This window comes from Protopterus annectens, chromosome 8.part1, assembly GCF_019279795.1.
Source record: "Protopterus annectens isolate FY-2018-M chromosome 8.part1, PAN1.0, whole genome shotgun sequence".
Lineage (NCBI taxonomy): Eukaryota > Metazoa > Chordata > Ceratodontiformes > Protopteridae > Protopterus > Protopterus annectens.
Window position 1 is genome coordinate 512,063,150 of NC_056742.1, and position 21,387 is coordinate 512,084,536.

The window sequence follows — 21,387 nt, forward strand, 5'->3', positions numbered from 1 at the left end:
AAGTAAATGCCAATACTGCATTTACGATCACAGATGAAGAGCTAAAGCACTGAGTGCATAGAGGATTAACTGTAACAAGCTGAGTGTTACAGAGATATTTTGTTGTCTTGAACTTTGAGAAGCATGGCTACTGAAATAAAAACTTTTACTGGAGCCCTTCGTTTAAAAAAAAGAAGAGGCTGTAAAATTAGGAAATACAAATCCACTCAGAACTGGAAGAAGTCACCAGAAATACAGATTTAGAATCAGGTCCATGGAATTGTATTTATATCTTTATTTATTTATTTACTTGTTTATGCTTTGTTGACAGAGTTAGTCCCACTAGGTAAGGGCCTCTTTGCAGGGAAGACCTGAAATTACTTACTAGTTTCCCAACACTGGTTATTTCCTTGGGGAATAGAATTAATGGGAAGTGTACTTCTGTACTATCCTACCAAATAAAACAGATTCTGAGCCTGTAGTTTAACTCCTGGATAAATAACCATTTTCTTTAATTTGACATCTTGAAGGAATGATTAACTGCTAATTAATACATACATTCTGAAAAATGTAGAACTCGTATCAGCAACTCAAGAGAGTTAACAGCTCCATTTGTCATCTAAATAGTGAAGGACCCCCTAAAGTGTTGTTGCCCGATATAAACCAGGAGTGATAATTTTAACTACAGACTTATTTTCACTTTGTTTGATAACCCTACTTCACGATCCCTAATGATCTGAACTCCAGATGCCCACACTATTCCTGTTTGCTCAATACAGCAGTTATACCAGGCTGTTGGATGGGTCCCATTTACTGCCATGTTATGTAACTGGGAGGACTTTTAGTTATACTATACCCTTGTTAACTTCACCATAGACACATTCCATTATGGCAGTAATGTGACACACATGCGTGTGACTCCCTCTGACAGCCATATTGCAGACGTCTGATGATACCTATGTCTACTGTTTATCCATTTGTTGAATAGTCACTGGTCCACAACAAGGTGCTGTCAGTCAGTGCCAACAGCATAAAATGCATATTTTTTTTCTACATCAGTTGCTCAAATGACACATTTCCCTTCCAGCTGTATGTGAAGAAATTGGTTTGCCCTGGTAAGTTTACCTGTACATTCTTGAGATTAGATTGTGCATGTGAAAGTTTGCCATGACAGTCTGAAGGTTAACTGGTTTATGTGAAATGACTGGTTTACCTCAGCATCTCCAAGTTTAGATGTTTATTTGAAATGACTAGCTTATACTGACATTCTTAAGGTAAAACAGTTAATGTGCATTAACCAGTTTACCCTCACATGCTTGAGTTTTGGTTGTGTACATGAAATGACTAGATTACTCAAGCATTCTTGAGATTAGCTTATTATACAAAATGCTTGGTTTACCATAATATTCTGAAGGTTAGCTTGAGGACATAAAATAATTGGTTTACCCTGACATCCTGAAGGTTAGGTTGAGTACACTAAAAGATTGTTTTACTTTGACATTTTTGAGGTTAGGTTGTGCATGTGAAATGATTGATTTATCCTGACATTTTTAAAATTGAATTGGATATTTAATATTACTAGTTTACCCTGACTTTCTCAATGGTAGGGTATGTATGGGAAATGACTAGTTTACCCTGGCCTTCACAAGGATGGGTTGTATATGTGAAATGACTAGTTTACCCTGACATTCTCCAGATAAAGTTGTGTATGGGAAATTATTGGTTTACCCTAACATTACCAAGGTTAGGTTGTTTATAGAAATGACTGTTTTATACCTGATGTTCTCTAGATTAGGCTGTCCATGTGAAATGATTGGTTGCCATGACATTCTTGATGTTAGGATGTGAATGTGAAATGAAATGACTGGTTAATTTGGCATTTTCAAGGTTAGGATCTATATGCAAAATGACTGCTTTATCTTAACATTATTAATGCTAGCTTGTATACGTGAAATGACTGTGTAACATGACATGTTTTAGGTTAGATGGGTCTATATTAAAATCTTGAAATCTTGCAATATTGAATACGATATTGTCGATACGAGAATACTGAAAGCGCACTACATCAAACGTTTAAACGGAAAATCTCTGTAGGGGGAGATTTCCATTTACTTCAATGTAGTGCGATCTCGGAGTTGGTATATTTAAGTAGGGGGGTGTGAGGGGTGCAGGGGGGCTTGCCCCCCTGCCTACACACTATTTTATTTTTTTTTTGGTTTCGATGGTTTAAGACTTTGATCACTAAAGTTCGATCTTTAGTGATTTGAGGTTTTAAACCTTCGAGATTATAATATAGATCCAGGTTAGACTGTGTATGTGAAATGACTGGTTTACTTTAACATTCTTGAGGTTAGATTGTGTACATGAAAAAATGGTATACCCTGACATATCTGAGGTTTAGTTGTGTAGGTGAAATGATTGATTTACTCTAACATTCTCCGGATTAGGTTGTGTATGTGAAATGAGTATTTTACTAGGTTTACTTCTGTAGGTGAAATAACTGTTTTAGACTTTTATTTTCATGGTTAGTTTGCTTCTAATTTATTAATTACTTTGCTTTGGGATCCATTAGTTTGAGTTGCTTTGAACTGCAGTTAAGTATCACATGCCGGCATCTTCCCTAGATATTGCAATAGAGTTTATAGCTTTGCGTTATACTTGCTTATTCTTGGACCAGTATCACATTACTTTAAAGAAATGAGAAGTATTTCATTTTTGCATGGTTCTTCCTTTGTCTGTGAATTGCACTATCCCTGGAGTAAAAATAATGAAGTATTTATTTATTTATTTCTGTTCACCTGGAAGGTTTGAGCAGGTCCTGACCTAATTTTCAACAGAGGCCTGGGAAAAAAAGGTTCCATGTACCAACTTTAATAAAAAAAATGTTTAACAGGGAAGAAAGAACTTTGCATCTTTAGATAAATGAAAACATTTTGGATCACACCATTAGAAAACAGATCATAGATCACATTTCCAGATATTCATGTAACTTCTGAGTAACAGTTTCTACAGACAGATAGCATTTAGAGTAAAGTAAAAAAGAAATTCTTAGAACATAGTTAGTCATTCAGTTACTCATACCTGGTATAATTAAAATCCGAGTGCAAACTCAAGCATGAGGAGTGCATGTCGCCCTCATAATATAGTCAGGACTATACTTAGCTTCTGTAACATGCCTAACGTGGGTTGTTAGGGTGAAAGCAATGCATAATCCATCTGATTGACAGAAACGGTGAGATGGTGTGGAGGGAAAGCCTTTCACAGTTCACACGGAACATGTATTTGATGTTTTCTGTGATACATGTTTGTACAAAACTATTGCCTATTCGAGTATCACAGTTGTGCTGCTTTATGCATTTCAGGAAATAATTTTGTAACTTTGTGTATGAGCACAAGTTTTTTTTGGAAGGGGGTGAGGAATAAGATGTCATAGTGGAATCAGAATAAATTGTTTTGCTGTCTGTTTTCATGAGTTACTTTCATAAAAGTGCTCAACCAAATGTCTAGAAGGGAAATACTGAAAACAGCTAACACCAGTCAGCTGCATTTTATTTTGGCAAATGCAGCATCCTTACATTGTTAGACTTTAAATTGTCACTGGAAATAATTGCCTGCTGTATGTGCTCACATTATATTCAGCACATAAAGAAATAATGAAGGGTGCAGAAAATGTCCGATCATTCGCAGAAATTGCTTAGCACTGGGTAGGTCAATTTCCACAAGGGTGAGAAAATGCAGTTCAGAGACAGCTAGTGCTGCAATGAGAAAGGCCTCATTATTGACCTTAAGCACACCTCTGAGTCATACCTCTGAGTCATACCTTAGCAAAACACTAATACTGTTAAACCCGATGGCAGTAGTGTTACCCTGGTAGCCCACTTATCAAGTTGGCAAAGGTCCCTATCTACACTTAGATGTATATAAACTCTCACACACACGCACACACACACACACACACACACACACACACACACACACACACACACACACACACACACACACACACACACACACACAAACAGAGTCTTGAATCCCCACCAGCCCCCGACCCACCCGGCAGTGAAACTACCCTGGCAGATACACACACACACACACACACACACACACACACACACACACACACACACACACACACACACACACACACACACACACACACACACACTCAATCTTGAATCCCCACCAAACCCCAACCTACCCCACAGTGAAACTACCCTGGCAGATGCACATTTACACACACACACACACACACACACACACACACACACACACACACACACACACACACACGTGCGTACACACACACACACACACACACACACACGCACACACGCACAGACACACACACACACACACACACACACACACACACACACACACACACACACACGCACACACACGTACACATGCACAGACGCATACAGACACACACACACACACACACACACACACACACACACACACACACACACACACACACACACACACACACACACACACACACACATATATTCAGCTTCATGCATGCCCCTAAACACATGCCTGCACAAATACACACTAACACCCTCCTACCCTCATATCACTGCTCAGCATGCCTTCACTGAAACTGCTTCTGTCAGAGTGAATATGTAACTGCCATCTTTTGACAACATTCAAGTTTTCCTCCAAAACTTAAAAGTTTATATAGTCAAATAATTTTCTGCATCAGTCAGCTGTGTAAATTGGGGGCTGCTGGCATATCCAGTGGAAGACTACATGGCCAGTTAACAGTAGACACTCCTCTGGATTCCTGTAATAGCATGCAGCTCTGCCAGTAGGGTCACCCTTCATACTGAGGTTCCTTCAATCAGGAAACCATAGCAGTAGGGAGATCTACAAATCAGAAAGACTTACAGTGAGAGAAAAAAATGGGTATGTTAATACCTCCCTTTCTGAATGCATGCCATAGAGTACTTTGATCTATAAAAAAATATATATTTTATCACTTTATGAAACTGCGTTGCATGCAGTGTCAGAATTTACACTCCTTGCATTTTTGACTTCCTGACATTAAATTAAATGCATTAAATACTGGCTATCTTCAACACTTTTCAACCCCAGATATTAATGTTGTTATTTCTTCATAGCGTAGCAAAAATGCAAAAGCAGTCACTTCGTAGATTTAAAACAAATTGCACTGTTTTTTCTTGCATGCTGAAATGGAGGTTTGTTATTTCCATTGCTAAATTATGATTTTTTTAGATGAAACAATTTTGATTCTTTGCTTGACGGCTATCACCATAAAACAAAAATGATAAGTATGTAAATAAATGCACATCATCAGTAGGGTAAAACTAACCTGTGTCAAAATGGTCTAATCCCAGCTCACGTTCCCTGTTAGTGGGTGAAAAATACAACGCTTGGTGAATTCTGCTTCACAATGATAGGAAGAGCTGACATCGAAGGATCAAAAAGCGATGTCACTATGAACGTTTGGCCACCACAACTCAGTTATCCCTGTGGTAACTGTTCTGAAATCTCCTGCTTAAAACCCAGATATCCAGAAGGATCATGAGGACCCGCTTTCACGGTCTGTATTCATACTGAAAATCAAGATCAAGTGAGCTTTTGCCCTTCTGCTCCACGGGAGGTTTCTGTCCTCCTTGAGCTCACCTTAAGACACCTGCATTACTCTTTGACAGGTGTACTGTCCCAGTCAAACTCCCCACCTGACACCATCCCCAGAGTGGGTCACACCTGGACACTCAAGCACTTGAAGCCAGAAGCAAGAGCTCTGGAGGGGCTTGCCCTCCCGCTTCACTGGGTAAGTGAAAAAGCTTACACATTTTTCACAATGATATACATATGTTTTTTTTTTAAACAGATTCTAATAGGTGCATTGTTTTACAGTCTCACAATGAAGTTTTACAAGCTGGAATTCATAGAAAGGTGCAGCATACTTGTTCAGTGGTAAAACTGAGGGGGCTCAGCTGTGTGAAGTATCTAAAAATTAATTATGAAATGACCACATAAGGGATTCTGCCAGCATATTGAGTATAAAGCCTCATAATATAGCAGATGGGCAGCGTCAGCAGAATACATAAGGCACAGGGGTGATGTGTGTAACATCATAAGAAAGCCATCCTTCAAAACCTAAGACAGTACATACATCTCCAGACAATGATGTGGCTGCCAAGACCAGATTGTGACACATAGCTGCATGAAAGGCTGCATAGCACAGCATGGAGTACTACAGAAACAGCAAAGTACATTTGCACATAGTCACATGTAGACAGGTTAGCACAGCTTTGCGATCACACTACAGTGAGGAAAGGGCAAATATTCTGATCCTCACTGTACTGCGATCCAAAAAAATAAACATCGACTTCCTGCATTTACGCTCATGTGAGTGTTCGACATTTTGTCAATCTAAAGTAGACCCGATGTGGGCATACAGTCAAAGGGTAAGCAAGTAAAGATGGGAAGGGCTGGCAACCAACAAGATATGGATGATAAGACAGAGGATAGGAGGAACAGTAAGATGAGGATAGGGTGGGCTGTTGGAATGGCTGGCCATCTCACAGGGTAGTCACCCAGGCATCACATACCATAGTGATGATATTATGGGTCAGTTTCTCCTTTTATGGTCCTATGGTGCAAGCCCCTTTGTCCAAAGACTCCTCAACCTGCTTCAGATTACATTAAATGCTTTTGTTTCTGGTGTCTAGCTGCTGGCACATCTTAGCAGTTTCCAGCTGCTGCAAAAACTGTTTATTCACCACAGGTTGCACTGTCTGCCTTGCATTAGAAAATGAATCTTCACCCCCTTTTCTGATAAGCTGAAATAGGCAGCATCACCAAACCTGCCATGTTGCTCCAGCAGAAGAGCCTCAACCCCCTCTCCTGAAAGGCAGATACAGAAGGCTATAATGATGCAGCAACAGACACAACAACTGGTACACAGACTGAGATGAACATGGGGACTGTACATCCTCTGCTTCAAATGGACCTGCATAAGAGAGACACTATATGAAGAAGATAAGACGCACTTGTGAATAACAGGTTTGAAGGTTATACACTGGAAGGTTATAAAGTACTTATACATCCTGCATCCTGGAGTGGGACTTCTGCTTGCTGTGACCACCAACCACATTTAAAGAATACTCCTCAGCAGCAGTAAAGTGAAAGAACTACTTTTAAGCATAAGTGGACAACACATAATACAGTGGGAGATAAATGGCCAAAAATACAGCATGTCTCTCTGTATCTTCCACACCTCTAATTCCAAAGGATAAAGCAGGTCTGGGTCACAGCAACTCAGGTCATCATAGCAATATTTGTCTTTTACCCTACATGAGTGATGCTCATGGCATTAGACAATCCCTGTGCCTGGTTGAACTAGGCATCAACTTTTTTAAAGGGATAATTATACTATACCAACAGGCATTCCTTAAGATCCTTGTTCAGGAAGAAAAGGGAAAACCTGCTCTTCTTTGCACTCCATGCATGGAGGAAGCAGCCATGGCCAATCACTAAGACTACTAAAGGGGAGAAATGGTTGATTTGACAAGTAATGTAGTTCCCAGTGTACTGCAGGATAGCATGTTGTATGCTACCTGGCAGGGTGCATGAAAGCACAGGTCACATGCTACACTGTGTATGCATACAAAACAAAGTGCATTGACAAAGCAATTCACAGTATTTCATGCTGTAGAGGTCATTGATGGTGACTGTAGCCTCTGTGTTCTGCCTCGTAACACATTATGATGCTATAGAGGTCACTGATGGTAAATTTAGCCTCTGTGTGCTGCCACATAACACATAATGAGGCTAAAGAGGTCACTGATGGTAAATGTAGCCTCTCTATGCTGCCACATAACACATTATGATGTTATAGAGGTCACTGGCAGTAAATGTAGGTTCTGTGTGCTGCCACGTAATACATTATAATGCTATAGAGGTCAGTGATGGTAAATGTAGCCTCTGTGTGCTGCCACATAACACATTATGATACTATAGAGGTCACTGACAGTAAATGTAGCATCTGTGTGCTGCCTCGTAACACGTTATGATGCTATACATGTCACCAATAGGTTCATAGGTTCATAGGTTCATACTAGGCTATCTGCCCTAGGGCATTTATAAGCCTAGCCAGAGTGTGTTTGGCTTTCGCCACCCATTTTAAATTAATTTTGCTATACCCTTTTTCGAGGTTAGTATACTGTGCCTCTGTCTAACAGTAACACAGAAGTGATACCCAGGGTAAACCTACGATCTCCCATCCACTCATCAAGATTCCTCTTGAAGAGAGTCAATGAGGGACTCTGCCTAACCTGGACTGGGATTTTATTCCAGCGTGAAGGGAGCCTCTGGGTTATGAATCTGTCCCTCCAGCATGACCTATTTATTTCAGTGCTGAGGTTCAAGTCTCTCGAGCGCGTAGCTCGATGGGATTTGGATTTTCTGAGGTGCAGCATGTCCATTAATTCCAGGTTGGACATGGCTTTATACGTCAGGCACAGATCGCCTCTGAGCAGGTGGTATGCCACTGAGTAGACCTGGAGTTTCTTTAACCGGGCAGCATATGGCATCTGTTTGAGCCCTTTGATCCTCTTGGTGAGGTACTTTTGGGGTCTTTCCAGTTGCTGCAGGTGTCGGGTAAGGTACATCCCAAAAGGGGCATTGTACTCAATTAAGGGCCTGATGAGGGATGAGTAAAGAGGCACGATAACCTCCCCTGATCTAGATGTGAATCACTTCATGATTAGGTGGGCTATATAAAATGTTTTTCTAACCACTTTGGCCACGTAGTTGTCAAATGAGAGATTGCTATCAACTTGGGTCCCCAGGTCCCTAATTACTTCTTCTGTACTTAATGGATTACCACCTATGTGGTAATTTGTGGGCACTTTGTTTTTGCCAAAGGGGATGACTATACACTTTTTAGTGTTTAGCTTGAGGCCATGGCTCTGGCAACAGTTGTCTGTTTCTATGAGGCCCTTTTGGAGGATGTTTTGTCGGCTGGAGAGTCGATTATGGCACCCAGTTTGCAGTCATCTGCGAACTTGGTCAGCCACAGTCCTTCCATGTTGGCCTGTACCTCCGAGAAATATATACCGAACAAGAGAGGTCCAAGGACTGAGCCTTGTGGGATGCCACTTGTAACTGGTTTGGAGTCTGACATGGCTCCGGCAATTCTAACTATGTGGGTTCTGTCCTTGAGCCAGTTTGCAACCCATCTAGTGACATAGGGGTTTATATTTAAGCTGGTGAGCTTATCTATAATGCCCGAGTGGGGTATTGTATCGAAGGCTTTTGCAAGGTCCAGGTAGGCTTTGTGGACCACCTTCCCCTCGTCAATGGCCTTGGTGACTGTTTCAAAGAAATCAACCAGGTTTAAGAGGCAGGATCTGCAGTTAACAAAGCCAAACTGGGTAGGATCCAGTGATTGTAGGTCCCCAATATCTTTATTTATGAGGTCCATGATGATCCTTTCCATAGCTTTGCAGACCAAGCTAGTCAGGCATATGGGGCGATAGTTTGATGCTGTGTTTTTTGCTTTGGAGAAGGCAGCTCTTACCTGAGCATCTGAGAGGTCAGGGGGGCAGCACTCTGCTGGGATAGATATTTGCCCTTTTGGTGGGGAGGGGGGGAGAAGTTTGTGCTGAACCTGTCAGCTAGGATGTTGGCAATGTCTGTGGGTTCAGTGTATTTTTTGTCATTTTGGACTAATTCTGAGCATATCTGGGAATTCCCACCCAGGTTCCTAACATAACTAAAGAAAGCCTTGTGATTATCCTTAGTGTCCTGTGCAATTTTTCTCTTGAAGCTGGCCTTAGACGATTTTATGAGTGCCCGTAGTTTTTTGCAAATACTGATCAGAGATGCCTTCCCTTTTTGGGATTTTACTCTATCATGTAGTAGCTTCCTCCTTCTATTGTATAGTTTGTTTATGGCTGGGGTCCACCAGACAGGACGTCTGCCTTTGGAGGATTGGGTCTTGGTTTTATTTGGGATTGCATGATCCATGCATTCCTGAAGGAGTTTATAGAATGCGTTTATAAAGGATTCTGCGGTTTGGGCCGTATTTTACACAGGCCCGGGGGCTTTGAAGGATTCCAGCTCGGATTTGAGGAGTGTGAAATTTGCTTTAGAGAAGTTTTTCACTGTGGTTTTCAGGGCAGGGGGTGGAGTCGGGATGTGAATATCCAGTGAGATTAGTTTATGGTCTGATCTTACCAGTGAGGGATACACTTTTGGTCTGGAGCATAGAGTCCCCATGTTGGTGATGATCAGGTCCAGTATGTTTTCCCCTCTTGTGGGAGTGGTAACAAGTTGTTCCATAGCATTTCAGTTTATAAATTCTAGGAACCTTTGGGCTAGGGTGTTGGAGCTAGAGTAATGCTCCCAGTCTATGTATGGGTAGTTGAAGTCACCCGATATAATGGTGTTTGGAGAGACCTTCATATTTTCCAGTGTTCTCAGGAAAGCCGAGTGGGGTTCCTAGGTTTGAGAGGGTGGTCTGTAGCAGGCTATAAACTGGAAGGCAGTTTTACCCACTGTTAGTTTCACATGAATAGTCTCTGATGCTTCGTGCTGTGCCACCAACCTGGAGGTGTGGGTATCTTTGACGAATATTGATACTCCCCCTCCTTTTGTGGTTCGGTCCAAGTTTTGGGGCTGAAAAGCATGGTATGAGGTATAACCTGGTAGTGCTGGGGTGCTCTCGGGAGCCTTGAACCAGGTTCCTGTTACTGCACAGATATCGAAGTTCTCCATGCTAAGGAGAGTTTTGAGTGCGTGCATCTTGAGGTTTAGACTTCTGGCATTGAGTAGCATTACTCTTAGTTTCTTATCCCTTGTGATACCTATGGAGGTGGGTTTGCCTTTTGAGCCTTGCCTAAAAAAGGCACTCTGGGGGTAGCAAGAGCCTTTGCCAATATCCGAAAGCCCAGGGGTGACAGGTGCAAGCCGTCCCTAGCGAAGCATCGTGGCTTGTCGAGCATGTCATCCCAGGCTGACAGGCACTGGATCCCCTTTGAATGACACCAATACTTAAGTCAATTGTTGAAATTGATTATCTTGTCTTCATATTGTGGCATCATTCTTGGTGAGGGTAAGATGCTACTCAAGGTCAGGGTCATACCGGCCTGGGCTACATGTTCAGAGAGCTCCTCTATGTCTCTTTTCATGTAGTCCAGGGAGGTACATCTCAGGTCATTCACACCAGCATGGACAATCACTGAGTCATATTTGTACTTGCCTTGGAGTGACCTAAGTGCTTGTGTTATGTGGCGGATCCTAGCGCCCGACAGGCAGCTCACCATGACCTTCTTGTTCAGCCTGGTGAGCTGGACGTCAGTGTGCCTGACGATAGAGTCACCTATTGCAAGTGTATCAGGTGTGTTGTTTAGCCTTATGGGCTGTGACTGTTCTGCACACTGGCTTTGTGAGCTATGTGTTGCACGTGTTTTGTTTTGGGGTAGCTGTTGCTTGGGTGTCTGCTTTGGAGGTCTCTGCTGCTTAGGCAGATTTTTATTTAGAGCCTCCAAGTATGTTTTTGTGTGTTTATGTGTTTGGTTTGCTGTCGTGGTAGGTCTATGTGAGACTGGAATTGTAGTGAGTGTGGTTTCCTTCCCCTCCTGACTGGTTTCGCCAGTACTGAGTTGAGAGAGCTTAGCCTACAGTATGGCTATATGGTTGCATCTCTCACATGTGTTGGAATTTGTTGGGAGGAGGAGAGGGTTGTCTGTGTACATGAGGCAGTTGTAACATTGCCTCAAGATTTACAGATTCACCAGCTGGACTGGAGAGGAGATTGACAACTGACCTTTGGACATGCTAGAATAGTACTGGGAATTCCTTTATAATTGAAAAAAAGGGCCGATGGGGAATGAGGTACTCAAGGGGAGTTTGTGAGTTGTTGTGCTTTTAATATTTTAGTGCTGACTTATATAATTGCTTTAGTGAGCAAGTGCCAGGTAACTTAAATGCAATGAGTTACAGGTAACTTAAATGCAAAAATGACAAACAGTAACTTTCTTTCAAGTGAAACAAGGAAATAAGTACAGTAAAGAATGCACATATCACTAGGGATCCACAGAAGTGCTGAAAAGCCACGTTTTAGGTGGAATTAGCGTTTCAGGGAAATAACAAGCAAACAAACAACAAGCATACAAATAAAGCTAGATTCAGCAGGCCTGGATCTAGTCTATGCTACAGCAAACAAGGTGTACCAATTTCAGGAAGAAACAGTTCAAATATGCAGGCACAATAAGCCTTTAACCAGAAATTCCCAGCTCAGAAGGGCAGAGCCCAGCCTCTCCTCCCACAAGAGTGCAGACCACGAACCTTCTTAATGTAAAATAACTGGCCTGAAGCCCAAGTGCTTAAACCAGAGCTAATACACTTTTAGAATAACAGACACTGAGCCCTCAATCGGCAGTTCACAACTTAGTAGGATGTAAGCTACCTGTCCTGCCACCACAGTGCAGGCCACAAACCTTCCTAATGTAAAACAACTGGTCTGAAGCCCAAGTGCTTGATCCAACAGACTTAGAATGATAGCTACACTTTAACTCATTACATCCGAGTGACGTCTCCAGGTGCATCTGCAGTTGACTCCTAGTGACGCCTCTAGGCGTCAAATATTGCTTGTTCATATTTGCATCAATAATTCCTAAACCATGCTATGTACAAAGTTTTAAAATATTTCATCTTAAAGCTTACACAATGGCAAACTCAACTACATTAATATGTGACCTCTGTCTAGTGCAGTTAAATAGATATTAACTGTTGTTTTTATGATATTAATTTATGTAGTTATAATCTTCACATTTTTTAAATATCTCAACCAAGTAACACAGACAGAACTCCTTAGTCTCATATGAAAGCTCTCAGCTAGATGAATAAAGGGGTCTATATTATAATCTCGAAGGTTTAAAACTTCAAATCACTAAAGATCGAACTTTAGTGATCGAAGTCTTAAACCATCGAAACCAAAAAAAATACTAAATTAAAAAAAAAAACTAAATAGTGTGTAGCAGGGGCAAGCCCCTGCACTTACCATGTGGGGGGCTGCACACCACCCCCCCCCTACTTAAATATATCATCTCCGAGAATGCACTAAATTGACGTAAATGGAAATCTCCCCCTATGGAGATTTTCCATTTTAAACGTTCGATTTAGTGCGCTATATTCGTGTTGACAATATTGTATTCAATATTGTCAGACGTCGAGATTTTAATATATACCTGAATAAAGTGCTGCTGACAGTATGTGTGTAACTTGAGTGGTTGCTGAGATATTGTAAGTTGTTTACACAATATTACAAATGTAATAGTTACTGTATTTACTGTGACTTATAAAATTTAACCAAAAACAAAAAAAAAAAGCACTTTTAAAGGAAGCCTGACTCAACAGACAATAACAAAAGTATAAAAAGCGGCTTCCACCAAAACAAGAGGATACAATTCTTCTTTAATAAAATGTAGTTCTTAAAAGCATTCAAAAAAGTCTCAGGCCAAAACCAGAAAAAATGAATAAACGCTTTCAGTGTATAAGCGTCATCAGATCCTTTCGTTTTGGTGGAAGCCGCTTTTTACACTTTTGAATTATAAAATTTGGTTTAAGACCTAGAATCTAAAGATTACTAGCACTACAAAAACAGTTTCTGCTGAAGAGGTTGCCATTTATACTTCTTTCATAACTCCTATGATTCCAGAGATATGAACATTTGTTTAAAATGTGAGGACATAATTTAATTCTATCCAAAAGGTTAGGCTCCACCCACTGGAATTTACAGTCTAAACTTCCTGAGCTCCATTGGAGTGAATGAGTTAATCAAGTTACTACCAAACAGTAATAAATACAATTGAATACTTTAAAGAATGCCTGGATTAGTGCTCAAGTTATACAAACAAAGCTAGATTCAGCAGGCCTGGATCTAGTCTATGCTACAGCAAACAAGGTGTACCAATTTCAGTAAGAAGCAGTTCAAATATGCAGGCACTATAAGCCTTTAACCAGAAATTCCCAGCTCAAAAGGGTAGAGTCCAGCCTCTCCTCCCACAAGAGTGCAGACCACGAACCCTTTTAATGTAAAATAACTGGCCTGAAGCCCAGTAAATGTAGCCTCTGTGTTGTGCTGCGTAACATATTATGATGCTATATAGGTCACCGATGGCAAATGTAGCCTATGTGTGCTGCCATGTAACACATTATGGTGTATATAGGTCACCGATGGTAACTCTAGCCTCTGTGTGCTGCCATGTAACACATTATACTGCTATAGAGGTCACCGATGGTTACTATAGACTCTGTGTGCTGCCACATAACACATTATGATGTTATACAGGCCACTGATGGTAAATGTAGCTTCTATGTGCTGCCAAGTAACACATTATAATGCAATAGAGGTCACTGATGGTAAATATAGCCTGTACGTGCTGCATGTAACACATTATACTGCTATAGAGGTCACTGATGGTAACTATAGCCTCTGTGTGCTGCCACAAAACACATTATGATGCTGTAGAGGTCACTAATGGTAAATGTAGCTTCTATGTGTTTCCATGTAACACATGGTAAATACGGCCTTTATGTGTTGTCATGTAACACATTATAATGCCCTAGAGGTCACTGATGGTAAATATAGCCTGTATGTGCTGCATGTAACACCTTATGATGCTATAGAGGTCAATGATGGTAAATTTAGCCTCTATATGCTGTCATGTAGCACCTTCTGACTACCCACCAGTCTGTCTCTACTGGTTTTGGTGTCCATGGATAAGGTATGGTCCAGCTATTTGGAATACATGGAAGGGGGATTCATATTGCAGATGCACAATTGTTGCCATATGGTAGTATATAGCTGGCATCCCTGGACATGTATGGAGACATTCCTTTGGCTCTCCACATGGAATATGTCCTCTGGGTGGTCTTGCAAGTTCCCACAGTTGTTTCATATCCATACAAGGGAATGGATTCAGCCCAACATGGTCAGCTGGTCCCTTGACCCCATCCCTCGTGTATGTGATCCCTGACACCCAACAATCTCCTGTTGGATGCAGCTACCATGACCATAATCCTTCTTGTAGGGTTGAATTTAATTGTTATTGTGCCACTCATATGTGCAAGTAATGATGATCCTGCCCTGCCCATCTCTTATTCTATGCCTGTTTATTGATGCCTGAATCACAGTGTGGCCAGGCATTGCACTGCCCTCCACAGCTTCAGTGTTACAGCATGCATTTACTGTTGTCCAAGTATTGTGGCCCCTAGATGTAGAACAGATGTCACTGTTTTTTCAGTGTATCCTCACCTGTGTATGGGCAGATGAGTATGTCCTGCCCACTCTCTAGCTTGTGGGGTTTGTTTATTCTTGGCCGCAGTGCGACTTAATGATGGTCATACCTGCACAGCCTCAGTTTTACATCACACTAATTATTGGTATCTCTGTATTTCCCTGCAGCTACAGACCAGACACTACTACTTTGGGAATGCTACAATATACTTTGTCCATAGTGGACCAGACATCACTGCTTTGCTAGTGGTACACTGCGGTTTGTCAGAGACTACTACATTGGGAATGCTACAATATACTTTGTCCATAGTGGACCAGACATCACTGCTTTGCTAGTGGTACACTGCAGTTTGTCAGAGACTACTACATTGGGAATGCTACAATATACTTTGTCCATAGTGGACCAGACATCACTGCTTTGCTAGTGGTACACTGCGGTTTGTCAGAGACTACTACATTGGGAATGCTACAATATACTTTGTCCATAGTGGACCAGACATCACTGCTTTGCTAGTGGTACACTGCGGTTTGTCAGAGACTACTACATTGGGAATGCTACAATATACTTTGTCCATAGTGGACCAGACATCACTGCTTTGCTAGTGGTACACTGTGGTTTGTCCATAGTGTACTAGACACCACTCGTTGCCAATGCTGCAATGCATTTTGTCCATAGTGGACCCAACATCTGCAACAAATTATTTTGTCCATAACTGCCTCACCTGTGGCTCTTCTGCTCCATTATCTTCTCCTGGATCTCCTCCCCACACTTTTTCACCCATCACAGTCTGTCCTGGCCTGGTATTGGTCACCAACATCACTGGTTTACACTGGGACATGTTTTGTACTTTGGCACAAACAGCAAACATTTTGATTCATATCTCTAGAATATATTGTACTGTACCACAGGAGTTGGCTAAAGAAGAATTTAACTTTCAGTAGTCAAATGATTTTTTTCCACAATGTTCTTTGTTTCAGTATAGGCCATATTCTATGATATTTCTGTCACTGTCTGTAGGTTGTGAATGGTGATCATCATTCAAGGCTCAATGACATACCCATCAGCCCCTGTAATACACAAGACAGATTATATGTAGTATGTTACCGACATTCATGCTACCTGTATGTATGGGCTATTCTGTCTACTCTACTTAACTCTGGGAAGTTCCCTTGCAGAAGCTATTTGTATAGGCTGGACATGTGCCATATGCGTGAATGATAAGAACTGCCAGTGTGGTATGTGGACAAATTGTAGATAATGCTCTGGTCATTATAGACCACCTTGAAGTTCAGGGAGTAGTTGCCTTTTGTATTTACATATCGCTGTCCTTCTGGAACTGCTTTGGCCTTAATAGCAACATTGGTGAAACCTATGGAACCTCAGGAAAGAATATGGCATTGGTTTGCTTCTCTGCTGTTCCAAGGAGCCAGATGTGCTTTTCTGTATACTGTTGCATGATGTTTAGGAATTGGCAAAGTGTTTTTAAGGCAGAGGTCTACAATGTATCTAGTGTGTCTCCTGTAGGTCACTGGAAGGTCCCTGTAACTGGAATGTTCTGCACTGCCCATAGGTGTGTCTACAGGAATGTGCACGCCCCTTTATTCTGCTCATGGGTGACACAGTGTGAGCAGGTCTTTTAGTATAGCCTTGTCAGCTCTGCAGCAATTGCTTATCTGCTGGTCTGTCAGGTTAGTACATATAAGTTGTTGCTTGTATCATCTCTTTTGATGTTGGCAGCTACAACATGGTACATTATGAATACTGGTCATGTATGGAGACAGTGACTGCTAACAGACACAATTGAACTATTTCTGCTGTTATTGCTAACATGACCCTGTTCCATATTCTGAAAATGACAGAATTTAATTTGGGGGAGTGTGAGTACACATTGTGATCATTTCTCTGTGATGCTTTACCATGCTGTTTTTTCTGCATTTTCATACCTCATGGCACTCATATGCATGGATGTTCTCATTAAATGTTATCATGTGCTCATTTGTATGTACTATTTAAATATGACACAATTTTTGAGCATTGCACTTACACTCAGAAGGTGTCTTTGGTTTCTCCACATCCTGTACTTGGCAGCTGCCAGTGTTATTTTGCACTACACATTGCACAGATTACCCTCGACTCCCATCCACAGTCTTTATTTCTCCTTCTGCAGTGCATGCTACTTCATCCTTGTTTGTGCCACCATTTTTACCTGATATGATGGTACTCCACCTTTATGTTTCAGAGAGGAATACTGGGCTAACTACCCTGAAAGAACATTTTAAGCCTAGCCAATAACCAAGATTAGAATCCATCCCTGTACCTTGTATCTATAAAATGGTCAGAATCAAATCCTGTACCTTGTATCTATAAAGTGAAGACCTTAACAATTATGCCAAACCAACTTCAACGCAACCTAGTATTCAAAGAGGGCAAATGCACGAACATGCTTTCTTTTCTCTGTAAAGACATTGGTGGCTAATGTGTCTTGATTGTTTTGAATTCAGTAACATTCTGAGCCTTTGCTGAAAATGGATCTTGCCCAGTTGGACTATTCCTGTTAGTAAAACAAATGAACAAATAACCAACAGATGTCACAACATTTTAAACAATGCCTATTATTTTATCTTACATTTGTTTACCGGGAGTGTCTGACTGAGCCAAAAAGTCCCATTTGCAGTGGAGGCCCAGGGATAAAACCTCTAATATTAAATTTTTACAAAAAGGCAGTGGTAACAAAGAACAAAAACATATAAACAAGAGTTTTACATAATCAGTAGCGAAAATATTTTGGTACATTATCAGCAGCAAATACATATTAAATTAAGATGGTATAAAAAGGCAGAGATATAGGAAGAAGAAGGAATAAAAAATAGACAGGAGGTGGAAGAAGAAAAGCTAAACAAGAGGAGAAAGACGAATAAATAGACAAGTGGTTACAGAATAGCTAACCGTACATACTGCATTCAGTGGAGAAACAAGAATTAGGGGAGAAATAGAGGATGAGATAAGGACTAGACTTAAAATAAAACTAAGGGCTCATCCTGGTGACAAGCAGGAGCATAGCCAGTTTGTAGACAAATAGGCTTTGAGAAGACTTTTGAATTTGGAGGCGTTAGCTGTGCCAAGTATGGGCTGGGCAACTGAGTTCCAAATTTGGAGATGTAGTTTGAGAATATTTATTTTATTTATTTATTTATTTATTTATTTTACATTTGTTGACCGGGCTAGTCTGGCTGGATAACAAGTCCATTTTCAGCAGAGGCCCGAGGAGAAAAGCTCCACTATCTACTAGTACATTACATAAGAAATATATTACTAAGAAAACAGCTTATGAGGATTAATAACATTGCAAGAGAGGTATTCAATAGTAATGAAACAATTTTTCTGAAAAAATAAATGTACTGTTCTTAAAATCAAACAATTTTACAGAAAAATGTATAATACTTAAAGTTCTAATAGTAGTAGAATCAGAAACAGGAGTTGGAGTAGAGAGGAAAGGAGTAGAGGAGTAGAGGAGTAAGAGTAATAAGTAAGATAAATAAGGAAACTCTGTGGCAATTATTGGCTTTAGAAAGTGCAAGAAGTTTGTTGGATGAGTGAAGGGTCCTGTTGTTAGTGTAGGGTTTTACTAGGTTTTTAAGGGATGGTCATTTGTCTGGCTGGTAGATGACAGAATGGCAGATTTTGAGTTGGCTGAGGTGTAATAGGTTGGGGAGTTCCAACCAGCCTAGTTTGTGTAGTGCTGAGCAATGACGGGTTCTGTTTGGGAAGTTGGAGACAAACATGGCTATCTAGTTTCAGCTTCCAGTTTATTTTAGATTTGATTTCTTTAAGTTTGTGAAACTTGGGGAGGCATATAACAGTGAGGATAAAATATGGATTTGGGCAATGGCAAATATGGTGGAGTCAGTGAGGAATGGTCTGGCTCTTTAGAGTGACCCAAGTTTTATGTAGACCTTTTTGATTGTTAGTGATATATGCAGGTCATAATTGAGGGATTTGACAATGGTAACACCTAGTAGTTTGGTATGGTTTACTGGCTCAGTTTTGGTGTAGTTGGTAGAGTAGATGACGAATGGGTTGGGTGGTTGAGCTACTTTATTGGTGGAAAATAATATTAATTTGGTCTTGCTGGGGTTTAGAATTAGTTTATTGGTGGAAAGGTACTGTTCTACACCTGTAGACGCTTTTTGTGTTTTTTGCAGGAGTTCTGGAATTGAGCAGGTTGAGCAGATGAGTGTAGAATCATCTGCATACTGTATGATGCTAGCTGATGTGATTGTGGAGTTGAGGTCGTTTGTAAAGATTGTAAAGAGAAGTTTAAAGAAGCTAGTTAGTATATTAGTTTTTGGTGTGAGATAGTGTCAAATGCTTTTGACATGTCTAGGAATGACTTATGAAACATAAAGGATGTAGTTTCAAGACTGGTTTACCATGTTTGTGAAGCTGATTAGGGTGGATGTGGCACTATGATTGGGTCCAAAACCATGCTGTGTGTCAGAGAGAAGGTTATTGAGCTAGGGAAGAATTTGGAAGTGTACACATTTCTCAAGAATTTTAGTAAGGGGAGGGAGTAAAGCGATGGGTCTGTAGTATGATAGTAGTGTTGAGATGCCTCCTTTGTGTAGGGGAATGATATGGGATATATTCCAGAGTTTGGGAGCATATTGTTTGGCGATGGACTGATTTATTAGTATGGAGACTGGGTAAGAAATGGATTCAGCTGCCAGTTTCAGGAAAACATTGGGAAGCTGTTTGGCTACTAGTCTGGAAGGTTTAAATCTAAGGAGTATTGGTTTAAGACTAAATTCTACTGGGTTATCAGAAGAGGTGGTAGGTATAATCAGAGGTTTGTTGGCTTTTTGGTCAACGAGAGACAGGATAGAATTACTGAAATTGGAGTTGAGAGGCTATGATTTCATCGGTGTGTGGGGTAAGGGCTTGAGAGTAGAGAAATGTTTTTGGTTGAGTAGTTGGATTTATAGAGGCCCAGAATTTCCAGGAGTTATTTGATGTTTTTGTTGGGTTGTGGAATAGTAAGTTTTTTGTCTATATTTATTTGCTTTTTTGACTGTTTCTTAATTGTTGGTAGGTCTGGAGGTTTGTTTGGGTTTTGTTAGCTAGGCAGTGGGACCAAGCTCTGGCTCATGGTGTCATGAGAAGTTTAGTGTGTTTAGTTAGCCATGGAGTAGGTGTAGTTCTTATGCGGATTTTTCAGATAGGGGCTATTTTATCTAGTGTTTTTAGGAATGTGTGGTTAAAGTATTGAGTAGTATCATCTAATTGGAAGTGTTTTATTGGGACCAAATTGCACTTTCAAGAGGCAGATAAAAATATCAGTGGAGAAATTATTTTTGTTGCGAATGTACTTGTAAGTGATGGATTTTTTAGGGTTTACCTTATGTCTTAAGAAGTAGATGGATATTTGATCAATGAAGATGTCTGGGAGACACCCTGAGTGTTGGCATAAGGAGGGTCTATTGGTGAGAATTCAGTCGAGTGTGGACTGTTTTTCCTGTCTTTGTCAATCCTAGTGGGGGAATTAATCATTTGGGAAAAGCCAAAAAGGTTAATGTAGTTAGATGGGTTTTCTAAAGATCAGGCAGACTAGTCTAAGTTAAATCACCGGCGATTATTGTCTCATAGTTAAAGGTGGAAGATGCCCAATTAAGGAGATTTTTGATTGTTGCAGAATTTTTACCTGTGGTGAGGTAGGCTGGAATAATAATAATGTGTTTGTTATTGTTTAGTTGAAGGCTGGTTACAAGAACGTCAGAGCTATGGGGATCAGATGGGTAGCAGTCTATTTGTTTCAGGCTGAGTCTGTCCTTATAGAAAATTGTGACATCACCACCCCATTTTTTGATTCTGTCTCTTCTAAAAATATTATACCCCTGGGTGAGAAACTCACTGTTTTTGACATGTGGCTTTAACAAAGTTTCAGTTAGAACTACTATGTCAGGGTATATAGACTGTGGGTAGCGTGGAGTTGCTTATCTTTGTTTAAGATGCTTCTTAGGTTAATATTCAATATTATTAGGTCAGAACTGTTATGGGTTTGCTTTATGTAGTTTTGTTGCTTGGCATTATTATGTGAAAAAAATAGGTTGGGAGTCTACCTGTGGGC